Source organism: Trachemys scripta, chromosome 2, assembly GCF_013100865.1.
Source record: "Trachemys scripta elegans isolate TJP31775 chromosome 2, CAS_Tse_1.0, whole genome shotgun sequence".
In the NCBI taxonomy this organism is placed as follows: domain Eukaryota; kingdom Metazoa; phylum Chordata; order Testudines; family Emydidae; genus Trachemys; species Trachemys scripta.
Window position 1 is genome coordinate 143326871 of NC_048299.1, and position 26572 is coordinate 143353442.

Consider the following 26572-nt stretch of genomic DNA (forward strand, 5'->3'; position numbering starts at 1 on the left):
GCAGCACAAGGGAGGGGGTCTGGCTGGCAAACCCTGACAGAAATTGGAGGGGAGCATGCTGTGACCCCGCATGTCCCCCCCCACATCCACTCTGGGCTATGCCAACAGAAGCCCTGTTCTACTGCCCTAGCTGTGTCTCCACTGGGAGTTTTGTTGGCATAGCGGTGTCACTAGGGAGTGGGTTTACCCACACAAACATGCTGATGCAAGTTTTTTAAGAGCTGGTCTACACCTAAAATGTACATCAGCCAAGCCACATGGTTCAGGGCCGTTGAGGGGGTGGATTTATTACCGGGATGGGAAACCCTCCCTGTCATTGTAGCAAGTGTCTACACTACAGTGAAATAGCCCTACCCCTGCAGCTGAGCTGGGCATGTGGATGTGCCCGAAGCAGAGAGCAGGCCTGCATCTCCCACTCCTCAGTCTCTGCAAATTCTGTTCCCAGACTCCGCCTAGAATGCTAACAAAATCAAGCATCTAAGCCCTTCAAGCGGTCTCCATACATGTTGAAAAAATACCTTCAAAGCAGGGTGCTTTCCCACTGTGCCATGCCACTGCTGATTGTGGCCCCCTGTGGGAATGAGCCCTGGACATCCAGATTAAAAAGGGCTAGCATCTACTGAGTGTGGGGCCAATAGCAAACCATCCTCTTTACCTGGTCTGACCACTGGAGGATGACAATAGTGCCTGCTCTGTTAACGTGGATCACTGTTGAAATCCTGAAGGGCGAGGTGTTGGTTCCATCTCAGCTGATCTCAAAGGGGAAGAGGGCAGCTCCACTGAAGAAGCTTGCCCTCATCTAGTGCCCTAGAAATGCTGACCACTTCCCTAACAATGGCTCTTCCATAGAGTCCTGAACTCAGACCCTAGTCATGCCGCCGTTTCCTTATCTCAAATAGGAACAATACGTGATTGCCTTTGCCAAGTGTTTTGAGAGCACTGTCTGTTGCAAACGCTGCAATTTTCCTTTGAATGAGAAACCTTCCAGACATTAATATTTCAGGTGTGTTTCCGGCAAGCCTCAAGTTTCTTCCCCTTTTGTTGCAGTTGGGTTCTCTTGCTGCTATATTGTATTGTTCTTTGGAGGATCAACAGTGTTTCCTCTTGACTAGCTTGGGTGTGGAATTGAAGGTGGGATACAGTCAGAGAATTCAGCCGTCCTGAAAGTCTGTTTCCTTCTCTTTCCAAGTGCAGAATCTGCTGCTTTTCTAGCAATGAATCTTAGGAACCAGAGTCTCTGCCCAGGCAGCATGATGGTGCCTTGTAGGTGTCACAGTTCAATAACACTTCCACTCTGTGTTGGGCACAGAGCGTGCGTGCATGTGTGTTCAGCTGTGTCATGAGCCCTATACTGCTAATGGAGATTTTCTTAACAGTGGCAGTGTTCTGTTGTCACACACCTTGGAACCATCTGTGTTTTGACTTGCCCCAGGCAATGTGGAAGGGAGACTTAGCTGCCTCTGCAGCACTATCCTCCCCTCCCCTATTCCCCAGCTTGCAGATAGCCCTGTATGGTCCATGCAAGTGTAGGGAGTGGGCCATAGGGCCGTAACATCCTTCTGGGGAATACGTTGAAAAGGGAGTACAGTCTGAGGTGCTACATAACCTCCTGGAATCCCCTCGGCACTGAGGAACCACATTAAGGAGTGTGCCAGGCAGCAGTGGGCAGGAGAACCCCAGGCAGCATGACTCTGACAGAGCTGGCCTGCCAGGGAGAGGCTCCAGAGCTTGGAGTAGAGGCACCAGGTCTCCACTCAGACAGCACTGGCCTCTAGTGGATCTGAACTCCGTGGGCCTTTTCTGTGGGGGTGCCACGCTGACTGTGCCAGAGATCCTCGCTCTCCCAACAGAAGGACTGGGGGAGCCCTCCTGAATTTGCCCCCAGGACTCCCCTCCTGTTAGTGTGTGTGTGTGTGTGTGGTTTTTTTTTTTTTTGCTTGAGCCCAATGTGTTTTTGGCTAGAGTAACTCACACTGGGTCCAGTTCTAAGCACCCCAAACCATGTGGCGAGGTCAGTGTCTGAGCCTGATACTCCCCTGTACTGCCATGGCCAGGGACCCACTTCTGCTTCCTTGTGACCCTAAACACCCCCTCCTTCCTGTGCCGCTCACACCGTCTTTTCTTCCTCCTTTGCAGGCAAGTTTCGTTCCTGTAGCCCTGACCCCCCCTGGGGCACTGGAGGTCCTGATCACAAGAAGCATCTGAATCAGCCAATCGCATGTGGAGGCGGCAGTTCTCCCACGTGCTCCGAGGTACCAAACCCTTTCCATTGCATCCGATTTTTCAAAGACATCTAAAGATGTTTGTGGTTCTGCTAAGTCTTAAATCCCCATAGATCCTTCCTGGGATTTGTTTCTCAGCATCAGCAAAACAGCTCTGCGTTTGCTCTTTTCAGGAACACCTCGCTCTTCAGAGATGCTCAGCAAAGCACTCTTTTTGTGCGGTGCCATTCCCAGCTGGCTATCTGCTGCCCTAATTAGAGAGGGGGCCAGAGCCTCTAAGCTTGAGGTCCAGATCTGAGCATTCCCAAAGTTCAGAGCACCTAACACCTGGTCACAACTTCAGACACCGTGGGACTGAACTGAGTCCGGGATCTCTAGTACCACAGCTGTTAAGAGTGGTCCCTCAGGCCTGGTCTTTAAACATTAGATCGCCCAAGCTACATTGTTCAGGGCTGGCTTTTTACAAAATTCACACTCTGCATGACTGAGTTAGGTCAACCTAACCCCCAGTGTAGAAGCATTTAGGGTGACCTCCAGCTGGAGAGGTGGGTTAGCTAGGTGGTTGATGGAAGAGGTTTTTCCAGTTCAAGAAGTGCCTATGCTATGGTGTTAGGATCATAGAATATCAGGGTTGGAAGGGACCTCAGGAGATCTAGTCCAACCCCCTGCTGAAAGCAGGACCAATCCCCAATTAAATCATCATCATGGCACAGACCAGAGGTGTTGGAACAGGGGGAACATGGCCCCATCATTTTTAAAAGGGGGAGGGCTCTGCCCTTCCACTTTTTACTTGCCGTAAGGGTGAGCAACAGGGGAAGTTGGCAGAGAGGAGCAAGTGGGGGTGGGGCCTTGGTGAAGGGGGTGGGACCCCAGTGGTCCCCCACCTTTAGGGGGCTTCCGTCACTCCTGGCACAGACATACCCTAACTCTGGGTGAGACTGTTCTGAAACTAATCGCAGATAGCCAGGGGCTTGTTTTCAGACAGTGTTGAGCTCCCACCTGTCCAGTCCGAATCAAACGTCCTTTGTGTGATTTGCCAAGTGCCCAGTGCTGACCAGAGGGCAGGGCAGGAATGTTTGGTTTTGTGCAGTTAGAAAGTTGGCAGCCCTAATGTACACATGCTGGTCATTGATTAGAATTGAACCTGGGGCTTTTCACCAGGGCCGATGGGGGCAGGGGGCGCGAAAGCCGGTACAAATTACCAGGGCCCAGCGGTCCGGAAGGGGGCCTGGCTTCATCAGCCCTGTTTAGCGGGGTCTGCCTTTGCTGGGGGGCCTGAAAAAATTTTTTCACTGGGGCCAGGACCCACTCTTGGCGGCCCTGCTTTTCACAGCCAAAAGCAGATGTTGCTCCCACTTGAACAGACAGTCAGTGTCTCCTTGAGTTGGGAGATGGTAGCTGGTTGTGTAGTTGCTGGGACCAACCACTAGATGGAGGTGTGGTGAGATGCCCTGTAAGTCTGATCTGGGCTCTTTCCACTGAACTTATTGGGATTTGGGCCTGACCCTAGAGTCACAGTGCATGTGAATCCTCGCACTGACGTTGCATGATAGGCCTTAGGAATCTGGCATCTAAAGCACATATCTGCTTTTCCTTATAATGCTCAGAGCCCACAGGCAAGGGCAGTGCCAGGGATCCGTGTGAATAAGTTACTAACCTGCAAGAACAGCGGGGTGCTGAGCTAGGCTTCAATGCCAGTGAGCCTCGTTCGATCACCTGCCAATCACCTCCGTTACCAGGGAGAGTCATGATCCCGCCTCTCAAACTGCAGCTGGCCAGGACATAGATATTGATCAATAGCAGGAGGGTGACGGAAACTCAATTAACTTTTAAGACTCTTTACACCTGGGGCAACACACAGCCCTGCTCTGATCCCTACAATAGGATAAAAATTAAGCCTGCTTAATGCAAACCAGCTCAGTTTTCTAGCTGAAATCCGGAGGCAAAAGCTGCCTTTTAAACTTGATTTAAAAAAAAAAATGTTTTGGTGCCACTTGAGACTCCTTACAGATTCCTGACTTTTCAGAGGACCAATGCTCAACCCTTTCTAAAATTTGGGGTCCCTTGGGGGGGGTGGGTGTGGGGGGGGGGGGGGGGGGGGGTCGTCTTAGGTATCTAAAATCACCAGATGGCTTTGAAAACATAGGCCCTAGTCTTTCAGTCCGGTCACTGACAGTTTTATTCCCCCAATGACTCAAGCAGTGGGGATGGCTTTCATGGTAGGACCCTTCTTCAGAAGCTATTTGAAATCTGCTCTGGTTTCTGCTCTTGGATGAGACCTCACCTGCCTCGCTGCTTGCCCGAAGCAGATGCGCTCGCTCGCAGGGTTTAATTTTTCTGTTGCGTTTTGTCTTGGGTGGCCCTGGGAGTTTGGGATTCTTGGAAGAGACGCATGCAGAATATTATCACAAAGTTCGTTGCAAACCTTTGTTAAACTTCAGTGCCCCTGTGAGTCAGGTAGTCAAGGCTGGCTTTAAATGGCTTTCCCTAAAGTCCTCTAGCAAATTAGACAGGGTCAGAAATTGAGCCCTCAACTCCTGTGTGGGATCGAACTTAGCAATGCTAATTCACTAATTTACTTGTAGCTTGTTTCTGAGTGGCTAATGCTTGAATGCAGCCAGCTCTTGTGATGGGGGGATGGGACGCTATGGGTGGTGGAGTGAGAAAGGAGGGTTTGGGGCTAATAGGGAAGCAGAGCAGGGGAGGCGAAGTCCAGAGTTCTGCAACCCACTCTGACCTACTGCTGAGCTCTGGGCTGCATTCCTTATGTAGCTGGTCTGTTTGAAGTACTCCGCCTGGCCAGCAGGGAACCTGCAAGGGTGGGGTATATGTTGGTGGCGGGGTGGCTGCAGTGGAGACACAAGGGGATTTGGAGTTCTGTGTGGCATCATGGGAGGGTCCTGCCAACCCCCGGTGTTCAAAAATCCTAAGGCAGGACCCTTGAAATCATGAGATCATCAGAAGCATCCGAGCTCTGTTTTTAATGTGCTTTCTCTTGTTCTCAAGCACTCTCTAAAAGCTCAGTTTTGTTCGCAAGCTTGTCTCCATAACCACAAGGCCTGGAAATGTTTTTAAAATGAAAGCTGAGATTCTCGCAGAATTGCATGGCTCCAGGAGCTGGGGCTTTAAGAAAAATCCCCAAATAGCAGAGGGCGTGTGAGAAAGCAGCAGCCCTGGGGTCGGGAGATGGGGAAGCTCTTTTCTATGGTGACTAACATTGGAAAGCTGCAGTGCTGCTAAGGGTTACCTAAATCTCACCTTTACTAGGTGTTGAGCTAGAGATGCTAAGCTAAGCTCTCAACTTCCTAGAACTATTGGTGAGGGGAATGTGGGTCGAAGGATGTGCTAGGATTGGAGTATCTAGTCAGGCCTTGCTAATGACCATAAGCGCCAACTCTGTGGGTGCTCTGGGGCTGGAGCACCCACAGGGAAAAATTGGTGGGTGCTCTGCACCCACCAGCAGCTCCCTGCCCCACCCCCCAGCTTGCCTCCAGTCCGCCTCCTCCCCTGAGCACGCTGCCAAGTCCTGCTTCTGCCCCCTCCCTCCCAGCACTTGCACCACGAAACAGCTCTTTCACGCAGGAAGCCACGCTCACTTGGGAAAGTGGCCAGGGTGGGGATTTGGGGAGGGGTCCAATAGGGGTGAGGCTGAGGGCGAGCACCCACCAGTGCCAAGGAAAGTTGGTGTCTGTGCTAATGACCGAGATTTGGGTTGTGGTGGATAATCAGCTGAGCAGGAGCTCCCAGTGCAATGATGTAGCCGAAAACTTAAAAGGCCACTGAGATTCATTGGCTGAATAAACAGCGAAATCTGGAGTAGGAGTAGATAGGATTCCAGTCCCAAGTGACTAATACAAAAAAGGGAATAACCTGTGTCCTGTCCTGGTGTCAACAGCTCAAGGAGGATGTCGATAAATCGGAGAGGGGTCAAAAAGAGCCATTCAAATGATTAAAGGATTGGCGCAAGCCTGATTTCTGGTGGCTAGTTCCTGGAGTCTTTCTCTTAACAAAGAGAAGGTTAAAGGGTTGCTTAATCTGTTTAAGTACCTACATGGAGAAGAAATATTTAATAGGCTCTGCAGTCTAGCAGACAAAGGTCTAACAAGATCCAATTGCTGGTAGATAAAGCTAGATACATTCAGACTGGAAATAGGTGCACTTTTTTAACTATTTATTTAGCAAGTTTGAACAAGTTTACAAATCCCTGCAAATATCAAATAAAACAATCATTACAACAGTTTTTGTTTTAAAGATGCATTTTAGACACACATATGGTTGTCAGATCTTTCTGTTTAACAGGGTGTTACCATATTGGAGCGATGTTGTTGCTAGTGATTTTATTTAGTTGAGTGCAATCTTGATGTACGCTTTTAACAGACCAGGTAAGTCTGAAAAATGTTAGTCTTTAAAAAAAAAAAAATTGGACAGGTATATTGGTTCTTTGGCAGGTGAATGTACTTTGTCTAACAAATTTATTAGAGCATAAGCTTTCGTGGACTACAGCCCACTTCTTCGGATGCATATGTAGTCCATGAAAGCTTATGCTCTAATAAATTTGTTAGTCTCTAAGGTGCCACAAGTACTCCTGTTCTTTTTGCGGATACAGACTAACATGGCTGCTACTCTGAAACCTGTACTTTGTCTGTGAACCAAATAAAAGGGAACCAAATATCTAAGTATCTACCTGTCCTCTGTCTAATTTGCTTGGTATGTAAATGGTGTGTTAACTTTTCCATAATTTCCTTTTTTTTTTTTTTTTGGTAGCTCAAACCCCCATTCCTCTGCTTCCTTTTCCCCCAGGGTGTTATATATGGATGCTTTTTATTAGGAAAGTGGTCTGCAAGGATTGACAAACTTTTTTCCTAAATGACCAGGTACTGTTTCCATTAAAGTGAGCTTTCTGTAAAGTAGGTTTCTGAGAAGTTGAGGAACATAATGCCTGACTCGAAAGTACTGGTACCAGGGGATGGTGGGCCCAGGTCAAGTTAGTTTTGATCTCTAATTTAGAAAAGTTTCTTTACTGAATAGCTGGCATAAGGTGTAAATTTTAACAGGGAGGGTTATCAAGCATTGGAACAATTCACCAAGGGTTGCAGTGACTTCTCCATCACTATCAGTCTTTACATTCAGATTGAACTACTAAAGCATCTTAGAAAAACATCTACTCAGGAATTAATCCAGTGAAGTTCTCTAGCCTGTGTTGTTCAGGAGGTCAGACTAGATGATCACTCTGGTCTTTTCTGGCCTTGGAATCTATGAAGAGAAACACTTTGCTATCTTTAGATCTGGTACCTGGAGGAGAAAACTCCTTCAGCAGCTGGCTTCTTTGTCTCATTCTTACAGTAGAATCCACAATCTCCTAAAGACAGCATGGTGTAGAGGCTTATAAAAATAAATGTATAAAAATAAAATATATGGAGATAGGTATATCTCATAAAACTGGAAGGGACCCAAAAGGTCATTAAGTCCAGCCCCCTGCCTTCACTAGCAGGACCAAGTACTGATTTTGCCCCAGATCCCTAAGTGGCCCCTTCAAGGATTGAACTCACAATCCTGGGTGTAGCAGGCCAATGCTCAAACCACTGAGCTATCCCTCCCCCTGACCAAGCCTGTGGGGGTGGTATAACTGGAGTGCTGTGACATCATGGGATCATTACAATAACAGCTGGGAAAGGACCATAGGGTCAGCAACTCCATCCTGCTGTCAGGGGCCGGCCTACTCCCTACAGGATATTCCCTAGGGCTTTGTCCTGCAGTGATCCAACCAACAAGGCTTCCGCCCCTTCCCTTGGGTGAATCCTCTCCCCGAGGAGATGCTGCACTTGAGAAGCTTGGCTGGATGCTCTGTCTAGGTTTCTCTTAATGTAATTTCCTACCTCCCTTTGTATAACCCTAAATTTCTCTCTCTTCTACAGCAGCTCCCTCCCTCTGCTGGAGGAAGGTTGTTAGATCCCCACTGTAGGCATTACTTAGCTGATCCAAAGCCTTGCCCTGTCGCATCTACCCTACACCACTGGAGTTGGCGTTGTGTGGCTTTGGCACAGATGGCGGAGCAGAGATCAGGGCACAGAACAAGGACAGCATGATATCAAAGGGCTCGTTATCCCTCTGCACGTGGTGTTATGCCCAGGTGCATTCGGCCCAGTGAGATTTGTGGGGCAGAGGTTAGAACAGACCCTGCTAGTTCTTCTCTTGTTTTCTCAGGGGCTGAGTACAGCTGCCCAGGGTTGTTTGTCTAGTTGTGCCAGAGGCAGGGCTCTCCTGGGTAAGGCTGGGGTGCAGGAGGGCACGTGATTGGGGGGGGGGTAACTTGCCCACCAGGGCCTGCGTTGCTCCTGCTCTCGGGCTGAGCAGATCTAGCTGTCAATGGGGTATCTTTTCGGCCGTACTAGCTGTGCTGCTAACCCCGCTCCATGCAGGCTGTAAATATCTGAGAACAAAGGCTCAGCGCGCCGTTCTCTTCCATCAACGTGCCAGCACAGAGATCTCAGCACCCAGTGAGATCAGAATCGGGCCCAGGGTGGGAGGTGTCGAGTTTCTTTTTCTCTCTTTCTCAGTCCCCCCCCCCCCCCAGGCTAGTATACACCTGGGGAGTGAGCAGGGTAACTTTATTCCTCTAGTGCGGCTGGGCAATTTATCCAGGGAGCTGAGCTCACTCCAGATGCTGCTCTCCTGGGTGAGAGGAGTCGCTGCTGGGGCCAGAGCTTGGGTGAAGCCAGCGCTATAGTCTCCCCTCCCCCGTCCTGTGGGGGTAAACCAAATTCAATCCAGTACCTTCCCAAATGCTACATTCCCCATCCACCCACCCCCACGTGCTTAGCTCAGGCTGAACAGGAGCTGTGCAATTCTTGTTCCTTGGTTTGTCCCTGTGTGGCCGATTTCCCCGCCGTACCCCCACACCCACGACGACTGTAGGTGTGAGTAAAAGCTGCCTGACTGCATACCCCACCAACCCAAGCCAATAAAAGCACATGAACAGGCAGCTACATTGTTCGATGCCCTTCCTGGCTTCCTTTTTTCAACCACTGTTCCTATTGTCCTGTTACCTGATCTGGGTGAAACTCCAGCTAGCCCGGCCACATAAGGAGGAGTAGCTCTTTGCGTTTAACACTGGCCTGGAGCTGAGACCTTATTTGTGCATGTGGTTTGGGGGAGGTGTCCACTTGTTTGTATTACAGTAGCACTGAGTAGGGCCCCCCCTTGCACTAGATTTACAGTCCAAGTATAGAGCAAGAGACGACAGGTGCGTACAGCCAGGGAAAGCTCAAGGAAACGCAATGAGGCTGAGCAGTGGGATAGGCAATGGGCTCAGCACAACAGCTGCCCACGGCTGAATTTCTTTTTCCCAGGCCTTGTGTCTCCCTCAGACCTGGGGCTAGAAGAACCCAAAGAAGCAGGGGATGGGGTGGGGGGGGACTTTGTAACCTCTCCTCTGCAGACACACAAGTAAACCCTTTGCTGTGGGAACCACGTACCCAGGCCAACTGGCCTCCCCAGTGCAAACCAGCAGCCACCATTCCCTCAGGGACTAGCAAGACCCTCTCCCCCCAGCTCTATTTCAAATAGGGGGCTCACTGCAGCCTTAAAAGTGGTGCTCCTCTAGAATAATGCCTCGCTCTTCTGTAGTGCTTCTCCTCTTGACTTATTTTCATGACCGCAGCGCCTCGGACGCCCAGTTAGGGAGCAGGATCTCTACGCTCTTTGCAAAGGAGATCCAAATCCTCCTTGTTTTACAGATGAGGGGGTCACCCAGTAGGCCAGTGGCAGAGCCAGGAATTAAACCCAGGTCTCCTGAATCCTATCTGGTTCCTTTCCACTCTGAGGAGTGAGGCAAAGCATTCACCCACGCTCCACCCCTCTCACTCTACCAGCTCTGCAGCCTTCCAGGCTGCCCCCCGTATTTCCACTATTTTCAGCCTTAAGGGAAGAGGGGTTCACCCTGCTGCTCACACAGAGAAGGCAGTTTGCACCTTCACAATGCAGGGGCTGCCTCATCCAGGGCAGTCCTATGCTGGGCCTCCGCTTCAAAGATCCCTACAGAGCTTTACAGGAGCACAGAATACCCCACCCTACCCTGTGTGGGGCTCCTGGGGCAGAGCTGGGCATGCAGGGGGCACAGTCTCTTGGCTAGGGTCATTCCCCAGGGCTGCCATGACCTGCGCTCCCTTCACGGCGGCCATATCGCAGCGCGAAAAGCAAACACACGACTGCCTGCCGGGTGCTGAGTTGAGTTACCGGAGTTCAGCCCTTTTAAGGCCACAATTTCTGCCCATGCCCGACCCTGCTCCGCTGGGAGCCAAAGGCTGCTGCAGTCTCTTCCCGCTGTGTGTTGTTTCTTTCCTGGGTCTGGCTGATTGCTGGAGCTGGGGTGACTTCCAGCGTTATTCATCATTGCAGAGCTGTCTGCGTGAAGCAGGCATTTATCTCCCATAAAGTGTGGCCGAATCTCCGGCCATGGGAGGGCTTGTATGTGCGGAGACAGGTCTCATTAGTGAGAGACAAGCTGAGAATTTATCTCTTCCTTTTTCTCTGTGGCTTTGGCCAGAGCTGCTTGGGAATGAAAGGCTGGCCCAATCCCAGGGCTTGAATTCAGCTGCTCTCTCATTACGATTCCAAATTGACTCCTGACCCATCCGGACGTGGTGTTCTCAGTCTGCCTGGGTGTAAATTGTTTACATCTTGACATAGGCACTGCTGAGGCAGAGGGGAGAGGTTAATGAGCAGAAATATTAATCGCTAGTTTTGAATCTTCTCTGAACCGAGGGTCCCTTCCTACTCCCATCATAGGCAGTGGGAGTTGATCAAGTCCAACTTTGTCTATACAGAAACTTGACCCACTTAGTTAAAGTGGTCTAGCTGCTGGTGGGAGGCTCTTAAACTGGTTTGAGACTGGCTTGCATTGAGCGGGGAAGCTCTGGGGGTAGGCAACTGCCTAGATTCCTAAATCACTGATTCAATTTCTGCCCTGGGCCTAGAAGCTGAACAACCATCAGGTGCTCTTAGCTGAGATGAATTTTTGCCAGTTCTCAGCCTTCGTCCCATTGGGCCGGTCCAGACTCAGGCAAGCCCCCACTGCAGCTGGCAGTAACTTCATAGAATATCAGGGTTGGAAGGGACCTCAGGAGGTCATCTAGTCCAACCTCCTGCTCAAAGCAGGACCAATCCCCAAGTAAATCATCCCAGCCAGGGCTTTGTCAAGCCTGACCTTAAAAACCTCTAAGGATGGAGATTCCACCACCTCCCTGGGTAACCCATTCCAGTGCTTCACCACCCTCCTAGTGAAATAGTGTTTCCTAATATCAAACCTAGAGCCCCCCCGCCCCTCAACTTGAGACCATTGCTCCTTGTTCTGTCATCTGCTACCACTGAGAAATTGCTCCAATCTCAGCAGGAAGACCAAGGTTGAATGAGGCCTGGACACCGAGCGGCTTTCTCTCCGTTAGTGGCATAGTCTCCTGTTAGGGGCTGGAAGGGAAGAAGCTTGCCCTGCTGCTGTGGGAGCCGAGGCTCCAGAACTGCCATTTAGTGGGAGGCTGGGTATGGCGCTGGCACTCCAGAGATGTGAGTTCTAGCCCTGGCACTGCCTTGGACACATCTCCGTGCCTCTACTGCTCCCACTTTTGTCTATTTTGATTGTAAATAGATTCCTGGCAGGCACTGGCTCCGACTGTGCAACTAGGGTGACCAGACAGCAAGTGTAAAAAAAATCGGGGTAGGGGGTAATAGATGCCTATATAAGAAAAAGCCCCCCAAATTGGGACTGTCCCTAGAACATTGGGACATCTGGTCACCCTATGTGCAGCACCCAATACAACGGGGCCAGGTCTCAGCTGGGGTGGCTAGCTGCCACCAATGCAATCACCTGGCACTTTCCCCACCATAAAATTCACACTGTGGTGTTAAAATCTCCAGCACTGAAATTACACTGTTTTTTTGTTTTGTTTCGTGTACGGGTCTGATACCATGATGACTATAAACACCTTGACCTTGCCACGGTGCGGTAGAAAGAGACTTCTGAAGACCCAGCTGTGGCCTCCGAGTGCTTGTGTGGCTGATTTTAAAGGGGTGGGAATGGTATCCAGTCCCCTGACAGAGCCTTTTATTTGCTTTGGTCCTGGCTGCAGCAACGTCGCTGTCCTATTCTGCGGCCGGGGAAGAGTCGCCAGCTGCGAGCGTCTGACTCAGCAAAAAGCAGGTTCGGTATTGGGGGTTTGACAATGTCAAATTAAATTTCCTTAGGCAAATACAGTATGCAGCAAAATCAAGTGAAGTGCAGGGAGAAATTGAATTAGCTAATTCGGTTAAGGCTGGGTGCAAGACAGAGGAGGGGCAGCGAGGTGGCAGGGACAGGGTGCATGGTCCATAAGGCTCTGGTTCCTCCTATCAATCCTTTGAAGTCCATTTTGCTCTGTCATTTCACACCAGCTGTGCGTAGGGCCAGGTTGCTGGATCCCGTATGACCTCACACATGCAACTGTACTGGCTGGGATGTGGAACCTTCTGCCACTCACTCCCAGGTTTACGACTGTCTGAGGGTGCAGGTTTGCTGTTGCATGTGTGAAGTGAGTCTGTGGGCTCTCGGCCTGGAGGAGGAAGCCTTGCCATCCACTCCCCCATTTAATAGCTTAGGAGGCTAGGAGGGACTGTTTAGTTCTGCAGGGTGCCCAGTAACTTGGGGCTGAGCATGATTCGAGTCAGGCCAGAAGCTGCACCTCAGTTGTCCGTCTCGACAGAGGGGCTACGGGATGAAAGCCTGGGCATTTCACCCTGATGAGAACCTCTCCAAAGTGAAGGCAGGCTCATTGGTGGGTGCCGAAAGCAGGGGAGCCCCTGATCTTGGGAGGGAGACCAGCGTCCTTGCTGCCCACCTTCAAGGGTTTCAGAGCTACCGGCACCACCACCAGGGGCCTAACCAAAAGGCCACATCCAGTGTTCATAAAGCCGGATTGGATAGTACATGCCACTCGTTTGGCTCCAGCTTGGAAGACCCTCTAGGAGGCTCTTTGGGTGGGTTTATTAGGAACTGGATTGAGACCCACCAGGGATAGCCAACAGGAAAGCCGTGAGGTGGCAGTAGCTGCACTGGTACCAATTAGACACCTCTCCTGTGCTCGTTGGCCCGTTCTGGGGTGACAGCCTCAGCTGCTGGAGGAAAACCAGAGGAAGCTGAACAGCAGCTGCGGTTCTGCTGCCTGTGCCCTGAGTGTGAACTTGCAGTCCCTGGGTTCTCCCTAGGTTCCCCCTCCCCCAGGCCTCTCTCGCCACTGCCACGCAGTCAAGAAAGACAAGTGCAAAGTACTTCCCTTAGGAAGGAAAAAATCAAATGCCCAACTACGCAATGAGAATAACTGGGTAGGCGGCGGGAAAGGGTCTGGGCTGATAGTGGGTCACAAATGGAATGAGTCAGAAATGTGATGCGGTTGCTCAAAAGGCTAATCTCAGTCTGGGGTGTATTAACGTGACTCTCGTATGTAAGACAGGGGAGGTAATTGTCCCTCTGTGTTCGGCATCTGTGAGGCCTCACTCGGAGTATTGTGTCTAATTCTGGGTGCCACGTTTTAGGAAAGACGTGAAAAGAGCAACAAAATGATCCAAGGTTTAGAAAACCTGACCTGTGAGGGAAAAGGTGAACAGGGGACCTGTGCAGGCTTGAGGAAAGCAGACTGATAGGGAACCTAAGAAGTCTTCAAATCTGTTAAGGGCTGTTATAAAGAGGACAGGGGTCAGTTGTTCTCCAGGTGCACTGAAGGCAGGACAAGAGGCAATGGGCTTCGTTTGCAGCAAGGGAGATGTAGGTTAGAGAGTTGGAGAAACTTTTGACCTCTAAGGATAGTTGAGAACTGGAATAGCTCCCGAGGGCAGAAGCTCCCTACAAGTGGGGGACTCACTGGTGCCCAAACCATAGCCCCTTCTACCCCTGTTCCAGCACCCCTGTCCAAGGGAGGTTGTGGAGTCCCGGCACTAGAGGTTTTAAGAACAGGTTGGACAAACACCTGTCGAGGCTGGTCCTGTCTCAATGCAGGGAGATGGACGGAGATGACCTCTCTAGGTCCAGCCCTACGTTCCTAGGCTTCTGGGCACTCACTCACTTCCAAACGCTCTCCTGCTTTGAAACCCCTTTGATCTGAGCTTTGAAAGGGCACTTAGTGGCGGGAGTGCTCTCGTTCCCTGCTGCAAGAAGGGGTTGTACTTTCAGCTCCTGGCTCTTCTATTGTCTTCAGAGCAGCTACATGTGTAGGAGTCGGCCCTTGGCCCCTGGCACTTCTGTTCTGCTTTCTCTGCTTTACTTTTATCTGTCGCTCTCAGTCTCGTTTTGATCTTTCCCTGCCCGCTCTCCTGTCTCCCCTTGTCTGACCCGCTCTCTCTGGGCCAGATCTGAGCAGCTTCTTCTCCCCCTGGCCATTTGGTGGGAGCTCAGCCAGCTGCTCAGGATCAGGCCCCCACTATCCTGTGCTCCCTGTTTGTCTTGTGCCCACCTTTTGGCTCTTGTGAGCCTGGCATTGATTTTAAATAGATCAAACTGACAGCCCTGGCTCCGGCAGCTCTGTTCCATCTGCCACCTAGCCAAGCCTGCCTTCATCTGTCGTAATAGCATCTCCTGCTGCACCTGAACAAGGATCCCAGCCAAGCCATGCACTCTGGCTCTGTTAGCCATGGTGGGGGGACAGGGATGCTTGTGTACCACTCCCTTTCCCCCAAAATTCAGTGTCCTGGGCCTTGCTGGATCGTGGATAACATGTGAGTGCCAACGCACTGCCCCTCTATCACACCTCCTAGACCCAGCCACACCCATCCCCGTCTCCTGCTGCAATGCAATGATCCTCTGGCATGATCCAGCATTAGTGGACTGCAGCTCCTGACCACCAGCCAGCCTGCCTCATGCACGCTGCAAGGGCCAGCTCCTCTCCCAGAGCCCGGCATACACTCGTGCCCGTCTGTCTCTAGGGTATTTATCCTCACACACCCCTAGGGGCAGGGCAGGGCTGTTTTCCCTCTCTGCCCAATGGGGATATGAGGCAAGCAAAAGCTAAGTGACTTGCCCAGGGTCATGTGGGAAGTCTGTGGCAGAGCAGGAATTGATCCTTGGGCTTTCTTCCGCAGCCCAGGCTAATACCCTGCCTACCCCTTCCAACAGCTGCCAATGCAGACTCGCAGGGAGAAGCTGTGTAGCCTAGGGGATAGGAAAACATGAAGACCTGGGTTCTAATTCCTGCTCTGCTGTTGTGTGAGAGTCCTAGCACCTTTTGGTGCCTCTTTCTCCCCCAGGCTTCATTCTTTGTCTTGTCTGTTTCGACCGTCAGCTGTTGGGGCAGGGACTGTCTCGCTCTGTGGTTGTACAGCACCCCAGGGGCTTGATCTCCCGTGGAGCCGTTAGGCCCTGCCGCAAATAAATAACGAGGCTCATGGAAACCAGTGGGACAATCCATGTGCTCAAAAACTCTGCTGGATCGGGGCCACCCCCTGCACAATCAGACACCCTGGCAAATGCACACTTGAGTTGCGCGCTCTCTCTCAGCCCTATGTTTCTATGATAGGCAATCCAACAGGCACACCAAGCAACTCATGCTCACAGGTACACAACATCGCGCCCACACCCTACTTACAAAGACAAAAGGAATACAAGTATGTTCTTTGTCTTTCTCTATCCTTTCCTGAGCTCTTTTTCCTTCCTGCTCTCTCCTGTAGCTCTGTCTTTCTCACCTCTTTAACCCCCCACACATCCACATTTCACTTGGAAACACTGTCGGCATAAAGCTGTGAGCCCAGAAATCAAACCCCAGGGGAACATAAGGGGAAATTTCTGAAATTGAATTAAAATAGCAGAACTAATGAATTTGGGCTTTCAGACAGTGCCTCTTCATCCAATTAGAGCCTGAGGTTTGGACGAAAGGATTGTGCAAACTGTATAGGCGCACTGTACTGCAGCGGGGTTACAGTGCCCGTCCCTGCAATGCACCTACTTCTGGGGTGGAATGTGGCGGCTGAACAACTTAGTGTAGGAAGGGGATTTCATCAGCCTGCGAGTGGGGAGGCAGAACGCAGCTACCCCAGCTGGAATTTAGTTGGGACACAGGATAACATCCCTTTAAGGGCTTTTTAAATAACCACAACTGGCCACCCCCTTGCTTTGAAGTCTCAGCCCAAGGACAGCATCTCAAAAAGCACAGTGCCAACCTGGGAGATTGATTCAGCACCAGGAGAGCCTTGCCTGCGGAGTCCCCCATGCTGGTCCCTGCAGCACAGCACCTTCTAGCACTGTCCTGTGAGAAACGCTGCCCTCACGAGCGCCGTGGGCTCTCCCTCTGAGAGACTTCTAGAATGTCTACACGATGATAAGAAACCTGCAGTCCCGAGTCTCAGGGCGTGGATCAGCTGGCTTGGGCTGCAGCCATAACGCTGCCAGGTAGATGTTCAGGCTGGAACCCGGGCTCTGAAACCTCCCTCCTGCATCATGCAGTCTCGGAGCCAGGGCTCCCATCTGTGCCCGAATGACTACGCGGCAGTTTTATAGCCCTGCAACCCGAGCTCTGTGGCCCAAGTCAGCTGACCCGGGGCTAGGGTGACCAGACAGCAAGTGTGGAAAATCGGGACAGGGATTGGGGGGGTAATAGGAGCCTATATAAGAAAAAGACCCAAAAATCGGGACTGTCCCTATAAAATCGGGACAGCTGGTCACCCTACCCGGGGCCACGCAGTGTAGCCAAACCCTCAGACTAGGAGATCTTGCTCCTGCTTAGAGTATGGCTGTGAGATCGGATCCAGGTGGAAGGAGTGTGAGACCCTGATTTCTCCCGTCTGACAAACCAGAGGATTTCTGTCCTAAACGGCTGTGGCTGTTTAAAACAGCTGCCAGGTGCCACCCTTGAAGTGGCCGCTTTCAGGGGCGGGCAAAGCAATCCCTGTGCAGTACGATACTGAAATTTGGTCTTGGATGGTACACTTCATCCAGTCCTCTCCTTAACTCTTCTCCATCCTTTCAGCTCACTGGGCTCTTGCTGCATCCCATCCCCTAGGCAGGCTTAATGGGACTTCTCATTGGTGCCCAAGTGAATTGCGTAGCAAAGCTTGGCTCTAGGAAAGAGGTGAGTTGAGCCAGGAACTGAGCTGAACCCAGGACTGCGAGTCCCAGTCCAAATTCCCTGTCCCTTTCCTACCTAGGTGGATAGAAAGCCGGCTAGATCGTCGGGCTCAACGGAAAGTGATCAATGGCTCCATGTCTAGTTGGCAGCCAGTATCAAGCCAAGTGCCCCAGGGGTCAGTCCCGGGGCTGGTTTTGTTCAATATCTTCATTAATGATCTGGAGGATGGCGTGCACTGCATCCTCGGCAAGTTTGTGGATGACACTAAACTGGGAGGAGTGGTAGATATGCTGGAGGGTAGGGATAGGATACAGAGGGACCTAGACAAATTAGAGGATTGGGCCAAAAGAAACCTGACGAGGTTCAACAAGGACAAGTGCAGAGTCCTGCACTTAGGAAGGAAGAATCCCATGCACTGCTACGGGGTGGGGACCGAGTGGCTAGGCAGCAGTTCTGCAGAAAAGGACCTAGGGATTACAGAAAAAACAGGAGTATGTCTACACTACCCACCGGATCAGTGGGTAGCGATCGATCTATCAGGGATCGATTTATTGCGTGTAATGTAGACACGATAAATCGATCCCTGATCGCTCTCCCGTCGACTGCTGAACTCCAGCTTGGCGAGAGGCGGAAGCAAAGTCGACGGGGGAGCTGTGGCCATCGATCCTGCGCTGCGAGGACGCAAAGTAAGTGATTCTAAATCGATCTAAGATGCATCGACTTCAGCCAAGCTATTCTTGTAGCTGAAGTTGTGTATCTTAGATCAATTTCCCCTTCCCCCAACCCCCATGTAGACCAGGCCTTAGAGACTAACACATTTATTTTAGCATAAGCTTTCGTGGGCTACAGCCCTCTTCATCGGATGCATAGACAGGGCCAGTGCTACCATTAAGGCAAACTAGGCGGTTGCCTAGGGCGCCAAGATTTGGGGGCGCCAAAAAGCGGTGCCCCCAATTTTTTTTTTTACAGCGTTCCTGGGCTGGGCTGCCGGCGGTGCGCTGACATGTGTGGCTCAGACTCCCTCTCCCAGCGCAGCGGCTGCTCCACTTCTCCCACCTCCCAGGCTTGTGGCGCCAATCAGCTGTTTGGCGCCGCAAGCCTGGGAGGGGAGGAGAATTAGAGTGGAGGTGGCGTGCTCGGGGAGGAGGCAGAGCAGAGGTGAGCTGGGGTGGGGAGTTGCCGCACGGCTCCTGGGGGTGGGGAGTAGCTGCCACGGGGGGGGCACCTCAGGGCAGAGGGGGGGAGCTGCCGTGGGGGGGGCACCTCGGGTGGAAAGGGGGGGGGGGAGAGCTGCTGAGGGGCTGGGGTGCAAGGTGGAAGTTTCGCCTAGGACATGAAACTTCCTTGCACCGGCCCTGTGCATAGAATGGAACATATAGTGAGGAGATATATGTATATACAGAGAACATGAAAAGGTGGGAGTTGCCCTACCAACTCTAAGAGGCTAATTAATTAAGAGAAAAAACTTTTGTAGTGATAATCAAGATAGCCCATTACAGACAGTCTGACAAGAAGGTGTGAGGATACTTAACATGGGGGGGAAATAGATTCAATGTGTGTAATGGCTGAGCCTATTAGCGTGTGTCCTAGTTTCCTGGAGATATGGAACGATTCCATTTCTGTAATGGGCTATCTTGATTATCACTACAAAAGTTTTTTCTCTTAATTAATTAGCCTCTTAGAGTTGGTAGGGCAACTCCCACCTTTTCATGTTCTCTGTATGTGTATATATGTCTCCTTACTATACGTTCCATTCTATGCATCCGATGAAGTGGGCTGTAGCCCATGAAAGCTTATGCTCAAATAAATGTTAGTCTCTAAGGTGCCACAAGTACTCCTGTCCTTTTTGTGGATACAGACTAACACGGCTGCTACTCTAAAACCTAGGGGTTACAGTGGACAAGAAGCTGAATACGAGTCGACAGTGTGCCAAGAAGGCTAACGGCATTTTGGGCTGTATAAGTAGAAGCATTGCCAGCAGATCAAGGGACGTGATCGTTCCCCTCTATTTGACATCGGTGAGGCCTCATCTGGAGTACTGTGTCCAGTTTTGGGCCCCCCACTACAAGAAGGATGTGGAAAAATTGGAAAGAGTCCAGCGGAGGGCAACAAAAATGATTAGGGGGCTGGGGCACATGACTTATGAGGAGAGTGGGAGGGAACTGGGATTGTTTCTTCTGCAGAAGAGAAGAATGAGGGGGGATTTGATAGCTGCTTTCAACTACCTGAAAGGGAGTTTCAAAGAGGATGAATCTAGACTGTTCTCAGTGGTGGCAGATGACAGAACAAAGAGTTATGGTCTCAAGTTGCAGTGGGGGAGGTCTAGGTTGGATATTAGGAAACACTATTTTACTAGCAGGGTGGTGAAGCACTGGAATGGGTTCCCTAGGGAGGTGGTGGAATCTCCTTCCTTATAGGTTTTTAAGGCCCGGCTTGACAAAGCCCTGGCTGGGATGATTGAGTTGGGGATTGGTCCTGCTTTGAGCAGGGGGTTGGACTAAATGACCTCCTGAGGTCCCTTCCAACCTGGATATTTTATGATTCTACCCCATTTGACCTGCAGCAGAGGCAGGAGTAGGTGTTACATTTGGGGTTAGCCTGAATATAAAGGGGATTCTCTCTGGAATAGGAGGTCAGGGGTCACACTGCCTGCAGGGGGCTGCAGGCTAGAGCGCTGGCTTTGCAGCAGATCCCTTACATTATTTTAAACGGGTGTTTTCTGCATTATTTTTCCCTCTGCTGACAGGGCAGGAATATTTAAGAGCCTATTAGCGTGTGTCCTAGTTTCCTGGAGATATGGAACGATTCTGAGTGGTGTGCGCCTTCTTGTATTGCTGTGCAAACACATCGGAGCCAGGGCCGAGGACGGGCACACGTAGCGGGGGATTTATCCAGAATGAGGAGGCGTTGGTGTCTCTCTCATTACTTGCGTCGCCGAATGCAGCCTCCTTCCTGCTTGCGGGTTCCCTGTTTGGCTGTGGTGATTTGACTGGGTGATGATTTAATTTGGCATCAGCTGATGATCTAACCACCTAACCTGGAGCTCAGAAGTGCTATTTTCCCATGCGGGGCTAGATGGCTCCAATCCTTCACCTCCTAACTTGCTGGGTCTAACCCAAGGCTGAAACCTATTCCCCTGGGGGCCTGTGTGAAATGGTTTTGTTGGTCTCCATCCATATACCAGTGGGCAGGATTGGTTCAAATCAAACTGGCCACAGTTTGGGAATGAGGTCAAGCATTGCATGGATCCTGGACACTCGACGCCTCTCCTACTGCCTTGGGGTGGTCTCTCCTGGGCAATGTTGAGGCACGTGGGTGGGACGAATTCCGTTGCTGTCCTTGCTCTGTGGGTAATAAGAAACTGACAAAGGGCACCTTTCCTGAGCCTGAAATTCATGCATGGTGTGGCCCGGAGCTAGGGTCCCGGCCTGGCTTTAAGCTGTCTGTGAGGACAGCCCTATTGGATGTAAAGTCCACGAGGAGGAGAAGCTGACTGAGCAAGTCCTCCCTACGCTGCATACGTCAAGTGCAGTCTGGATTGAAGCACAAATGCTGCTGCTGGTGTCTTTGCTCAGCACCGGAGGTGAGATGGGCAGGGATAGACGGACGTGTGCATTGCTAAGGAGGGCTTAGGCCAACGGCAGGCTGTGACCAATAGGAAGGGTGCTCTCTCGGGGCCAGACCCTTCGCTAGTGGAAATTCACAGGAGCGAACTCTTGATTGGAGCCACTTTTGCGCCCAGTTGAAACTAAATGGAATTCAGGCAGCCCCGGTCCCACCTAGCCGGCGCAAACTGCATTGTGCAGGGCCCTGGGCAATCTCTTTCCTTTAGCCCAGAGATGGGCAAACTACGGCCCGCGGGCCACATCCGGCCCATGGGACTGTCCTTCCCAGCCCCTGAGCTCCTGGCTGGGAGGCTAGCCCCCCGGCCCCTCCCCTGCTGTTCCCCCTCCCCTGCAACCTCAATTCACTGGCCAGCACAATGCTCTGGGCGGTGGGGCTGCAAGCTCTTGCAGGGCAGTACAGCTGCAGACCTGATGCTCTGTGGCGTGGCTGGCTCCAGCCAGGTGGCATGGCTGCCTGTCCTGCAGCTCTGGGTGGCGCGGCTGTAGCGCCGCCAGCCACCGGTGCTCCAGGCAGCGTGGTAAGGGGACAGAGGGGGTTGGATAGAGGGCAGGGGACTTCACGGTGAAGGGCAGGGGTTGGGGCGGTCAGAGGGTGGGGAACAGGGAGGTTGGATGGGGCAGTTAGGAATGAGAGGAGGGGTTGGATGGGGCAGCGGAGGGCAGTCAGGGGCAGGGGGTCTGGGAGTGGTCAGGGGAGAGGGAGAAGGGGTGGTTGGATGGGGCATGGAACCCGGGGGGGGGGGGGGGGGGGGGAGGGGGGGGGGGGGGGATGGGGGCGGGGGCTGGGCCACACCTGGCTGTTTGGGGCGGCACAGCCTCCCCTAACCGGCCCTCCATACAATTTCAGAAACTCAATGTCCCCCTTTGGCCAAAAAGTTTGCCCACCCCTGCTTTAGCCATTTGCCAGCCGTTAAAAGTCACTCATGTGCGAATGCTCTTCATCCCCCGTCGTCTGGTACAGAATAACAGTGTCATTGAACGCACCAGCCGTGCCTTGTACTCCACCTGCTCGAAAGCCTGGGAACACGCAATCAATCAGGGTTGGCAGACCAGCACTTCAGAGGAGCCATGAGCTCATGCAGCAGGTATATTTTGATTGCTGGTGATTAGCTGTAGCTGTCTGCACCATCTCCAGTGATGGGGATGAGTCTTTTGCAGTTGGGCTTTGGGCATTTTGTTCGCAGCTCAAGAACAAGGGGACGTGAGCTGGTCTGTGAACTGACTCCCTGACAGATAGTGCGTGTAGTACTCCAGGAGCATGGTGAAGATCTCAAAGTTGGGGAGGCTGATGCAAAGCCGCTAGCCAGCTGGGACCTTCGAAACCTTGATCTGGATTTTTGTGGCATGAAAAATAACAACTTCATTATATGAAGAGCTAAATCAGGGCTATTTTAACCCTCTTCCCCTGTCTGCTTTGTAGGAAAGTGCCTCTCCTGGACTCCGCTTCCTTTCCAGTGCCCCAGTGGTTACGCCTGTTTAGTCCTCAAAATGTCTCGCCCAGAAGGGGTGAGAGTTGCAGAGCAAAATTCAGTGGCACTTAGTGGAAACCAAATTGCACTTCAGGCAAATGCCGGAGAAGCTCAGTCCTCAGCAGGTTGTTGTGTTACACACACACACGCGAGTGGAACCCCCGTGTGACTTTGAACCCTGGTCTTCAGCACCCCATGAACAGGCTGGTATTATTTGAGCCAAAGGAGTATATCTCCCTTAGCTAGTAGCAGTCGTAGGCTATTATCCCTTAAGTGGCCCAAATGCTAGAGGGCGACCGGGTGAGCTTTAGCCAGCATAGCAGTTGCACTGAGTGAACATAGCAGGGCAGGACATTATCACCCATGAACCCAGGCAAGGATGTCACGGCTGCAGACGTGCCTAGATTCTTCCTCGCCATGGTCTGTGAGCATGTATTGTTACCTATGCAGGGTCAATTGGCCTAGTTCTAACCCCCCACCCTGGCATCAACCCTTGAGGCTGCTAATCCTGCCCAGTAGTGTGATGGGGCCAGCAAATGCATCTGTGGCCTCTGACCCGTTCAGATATGGCACCGGGGATAGTGCCAGCATGTAGCACTTGGCTTTTCGAACAGTCTCGCCTCTGCTTGGGGCAGGGGGGTGATACCGAGGAAAAGAGACTTTGACTATGCAACCCCCGGCAGCAGCCGCAGCAAAGGTGAAACCCAAGGGGTTCTTGGCTCCTAGCACTGGGCTCTGGTTGTTAGTGACCCTGTGCCCTGAGCTGCAGTTCTGTGCTTTGGGGATGGTCAGAACAGTTGCGGCGAGGCCTGTATCTGTGCCCCCGATTCACACAGGGCTTAATATTCAGGCTAGCCCCCAGTATAACACCTCCTCCCGCCTCGGCTGCAGTTAGTAGCAAAGGACTCTCACGGAGCCACATCAGCTGCTGCTTTTAAGCACCTCCAGCAGCCTCTGATAGACCTGCCGCCCCCCGGTGCTTGTCTACACGCAGAGCTGTGGGGTGGCTTCAGTGAAACTGGTGCCAAAGGCTGCATGGGTGCTGTTGGGTCTTGGTTTAAACCAGGCGGGTTCTGGCTTAGTTCACATTATCTGGGAACGGGCTTAACTGGATGAAGCGGCTCAGAAACCAAAATAATAACCCCCTCGCTCGTATCCAGCGCTCTTCACTGGCAGATCTCAAAGGATCGTTAGCCTCATTTTACAAAGGGGGAAACCGAGGCACAGAGCAGGGAAGGGACGTGCGCAAAGTCGCCTAGGAATAGAACTCCAGTCTCCAGAGGCTCCATGCTGTACCCACTAGGCCGTACTGCCACCTGCAGCTATAGGCCAGTGCAGAGAGACACCCTAATTTCCTGTCACCCACTGTTTCTGGATCATATTGGGGGTACCATGAGTCGTCCGTTCTCCCCTCCCCCTCCCCCCCGGTGCGTTGGCGCCTCTCGCATTTGTTTTTCGCTCAGACACCTTCGCGTGTCAGAGCAGAGAAACGTTCAAAACTAAGCGCGGTGCAAAACCATCGCAATAATCCAGCTTCGCTCTCGGCGGCCCATAAGGCACCACACACACACAGCTATGGTAGAGGTCAGAGCCCGATTGCAGCTGATTCCCTCATGGCCCCAATCCAGGGTGGTGTGTGCCACTGGGTTAGAAAATATCCAGGGGGGTGGGGACACCTGCTGCCAGGGTGGGGGGGAGGGGATGCAGGGGCTGTGAGCTGTGAGCACCCCCCTGTGCTCCGTTCTCTACGTGCCACTTTGCACTGGTTTAGCTAAACTCCTTCTACCTGCGTGCTTCAGGGTTTGAGAGTCAATTTCTTGAGTATTAAGGGTCAAGCGGAGACTTGCATGGGGGGGGCAGATTATCCCCTATCTGCTACCGTAGGGCTCTTACGCCTTCGTCTGAAGCATTTGGTCCCGCCGCCGTCCTGCACAGGAGACTGGATTAGATGGAGCTTGGGTCTGATCCAGCCTGGCCATTCCCGCCCCCACGCCACACACTGCTATAGGCTGAGGCAGTGTGGTCTAGTGGCTAGGGCACCGGACTGGGACTCAGGAGAACTGGCTTCTATTCCTGGCTCTGCTGCCAGCCTGATGGGTGACCGTGGGCCTGTCACGTTCACCTCTCTCTGCCTCAGTCCCCCCCCCCCATTACAATAGTGCTTGAGTAGCCGGGCAGCCGGCGGCGTGGTAGGAAACTGGCTGAGAGGCCGGGGTTACACGCTAGGGCTTGGTTTGTCTAGCAGTAACCCGGCCCTGGTTTGCATGCTTCAGCCCCCGCTCCCTCACCAGTCCAAATCCCTCCTGAACCCTTGCTCTTAGCTACTAGTGTGGTCCAGGGCACCTCACCATCCTCACACCACCCCTGTAGGGCCGGGCTATGGTCCCCTTGTACGGGGGGAAACAGAGAGGTTAAATGACTTGGCCACAGGAAGTCTGTGGCAGAAGCACGAAACTGAACCCAGGTCCCAGGCTTGTGTCTAACCCCTAGACTGTCCTTCCTCTCACTTCTACTCATCATACTACGGCTAGCTGGAAAATGGCAGGCACGGTTCTCCTGGCCACCATTTTCCCAGGCTGCAGCAGCTGTAGCTTGTGCAGTGATTTCTTTAACCAACCCCAGTGTCCCTGGGCCGTCCCGGGGCTAGAAGCCGGCGTATGTCCATGCTCCAAGCGGAGGTGTGATTACAAATCATGTAGACGCATGCGAGCCAGATCCAAGCTAGCTGGGCTGCAGCCACACCCCCTATTGCAGGGGAGACGACAGACCAAACAGGGCTCCATGCAGCGGGTGACAGCTTCACACCTCTGGCTGGGAATGGCCGTGGTGGCAGCCTTAGGTAGGACGATGCCTGTGAGCAGGACGTACCCCTGAGCTCCATTGCAAAGCTTTTCTTTTGGACACAACTTGATGCAAGTCGTCACTGGGGATCTGCAGAGCCAAAAGCAGGAGCTGCTCTAGCTTGAGCTGAAGAACCGAGCCGTGCCTCTGGGGGGCTAGGACAGGCTTGCAGCCGCTGTGGGTCGGGCGCAGAGGGGGACCGGGAACACATGCTGACCAGTAGAGTACAGTGGCCATCTGCAGTAGCGTAAATTACAGCACCTCTTTGGGCTAAAAACGGACGTGGTTTCCGAGCCTTGGTGAAGACCCAACATTGTGGCTGTGGGCTGGGCCCGGAGGGGGGTTGAAAGTGTTGGCCTTAATTATTTTTTTTTAAGTGGCTACTGGCTCTGGGGTGCTTCCCTTTTAAAACCGAGATTGTGTTTTTGAAAAGTTGGCGTTTGTTACGATAAAGGCGGTGAACGTTTCACCGAGGCACTCGTATTGCAGGGGGATGCTGCAGTTGGCAAGGAGGGGCACTCGCAGAGGTGTGGGGGGCTCAGGCCTGGGATAGCAGGGGGTATTTGCAGGGCAGGACAGGGGGGCAGTGGCAGAGCGATGGGGGGTAGCCCAGGACTGGATCAGCAGGCAGCGTCCAGCTCAGGACTTGGAAAGCATAGGGTGTGGCCAGGAGCAACTTGCCCGCCCCTGTGGCATGCGCCAGCCAATGCCAGAGGGTCCCTCTCATTTGCCAAAGGCCAAATTTAACCCTTGATTTTATAATCCTGGGGTGCAATAAAAAAAGGAGGGGGAGCAGGAAAATTTTAAGATTCCAGCGCCTCCTTACATGGGTGCCTCCCCCTGCAATCATTCTGCCTCGCAAGGCTGGAGCCCCGTGTGATTGTAACCCCCCACCCCGGTCTGCTGCACCCTACAGGTGGCAACTTCACCCCATCAGCCCTGCAGCCAGGCGTCGACAGCAGCTGTCTGAGCGAGCGGTCTCTCTCCTCCCGCATGGGATTACTATGGCAACACCGCGCTGGGGAAAACAAACATGCCCTGAGCAGGTCGAAACCCAGCTCACGTTCCCATTAGCTGGTGAACAAGCCAACGCTTGATGAGCTGTGCCTCGCAGGGAGAGGAAAAGCTGACACCGGCGGATCCAAGAGTGCTGCCGCTGGGAACGCTTCCCCCCTCCACCCACCCACAGTCTTCTCCCCTGTACCTAAGCCTGCTAAAAACCTGTCCACGCAGAGAGCCCCACGTTCCTCCGCCGTAGCGGGCTGTGGGCTGGGCTATAGGAGGGCTGGGCTCTGTTGCTGGTTCTGCTGCAGGGTGACCTTGGGCAAATTGGT

The 26572-nt window shown here is 52.4% G+C and overlaps 1 protein-coding gene across 2 annotated transcripts in view; it reads left to right on the forward strand.

Annotated features, from left to right (window-relative positions):
- Positions 1–26572, forward strand: part of GPAT2 (glycerol-3-phosphate acyltransferase 2, mitochondrial) — a gene marked incomplete at its 3' end in the record, with an annotated part of 184346 nt that overhangs the window by 68376 nt on the left and 89398 nt on the right. For both annotated transcript variants that reach the window (XM_034761708.1, XM_034761709.1), the window contains 1 exon segment: positions 2137–2252.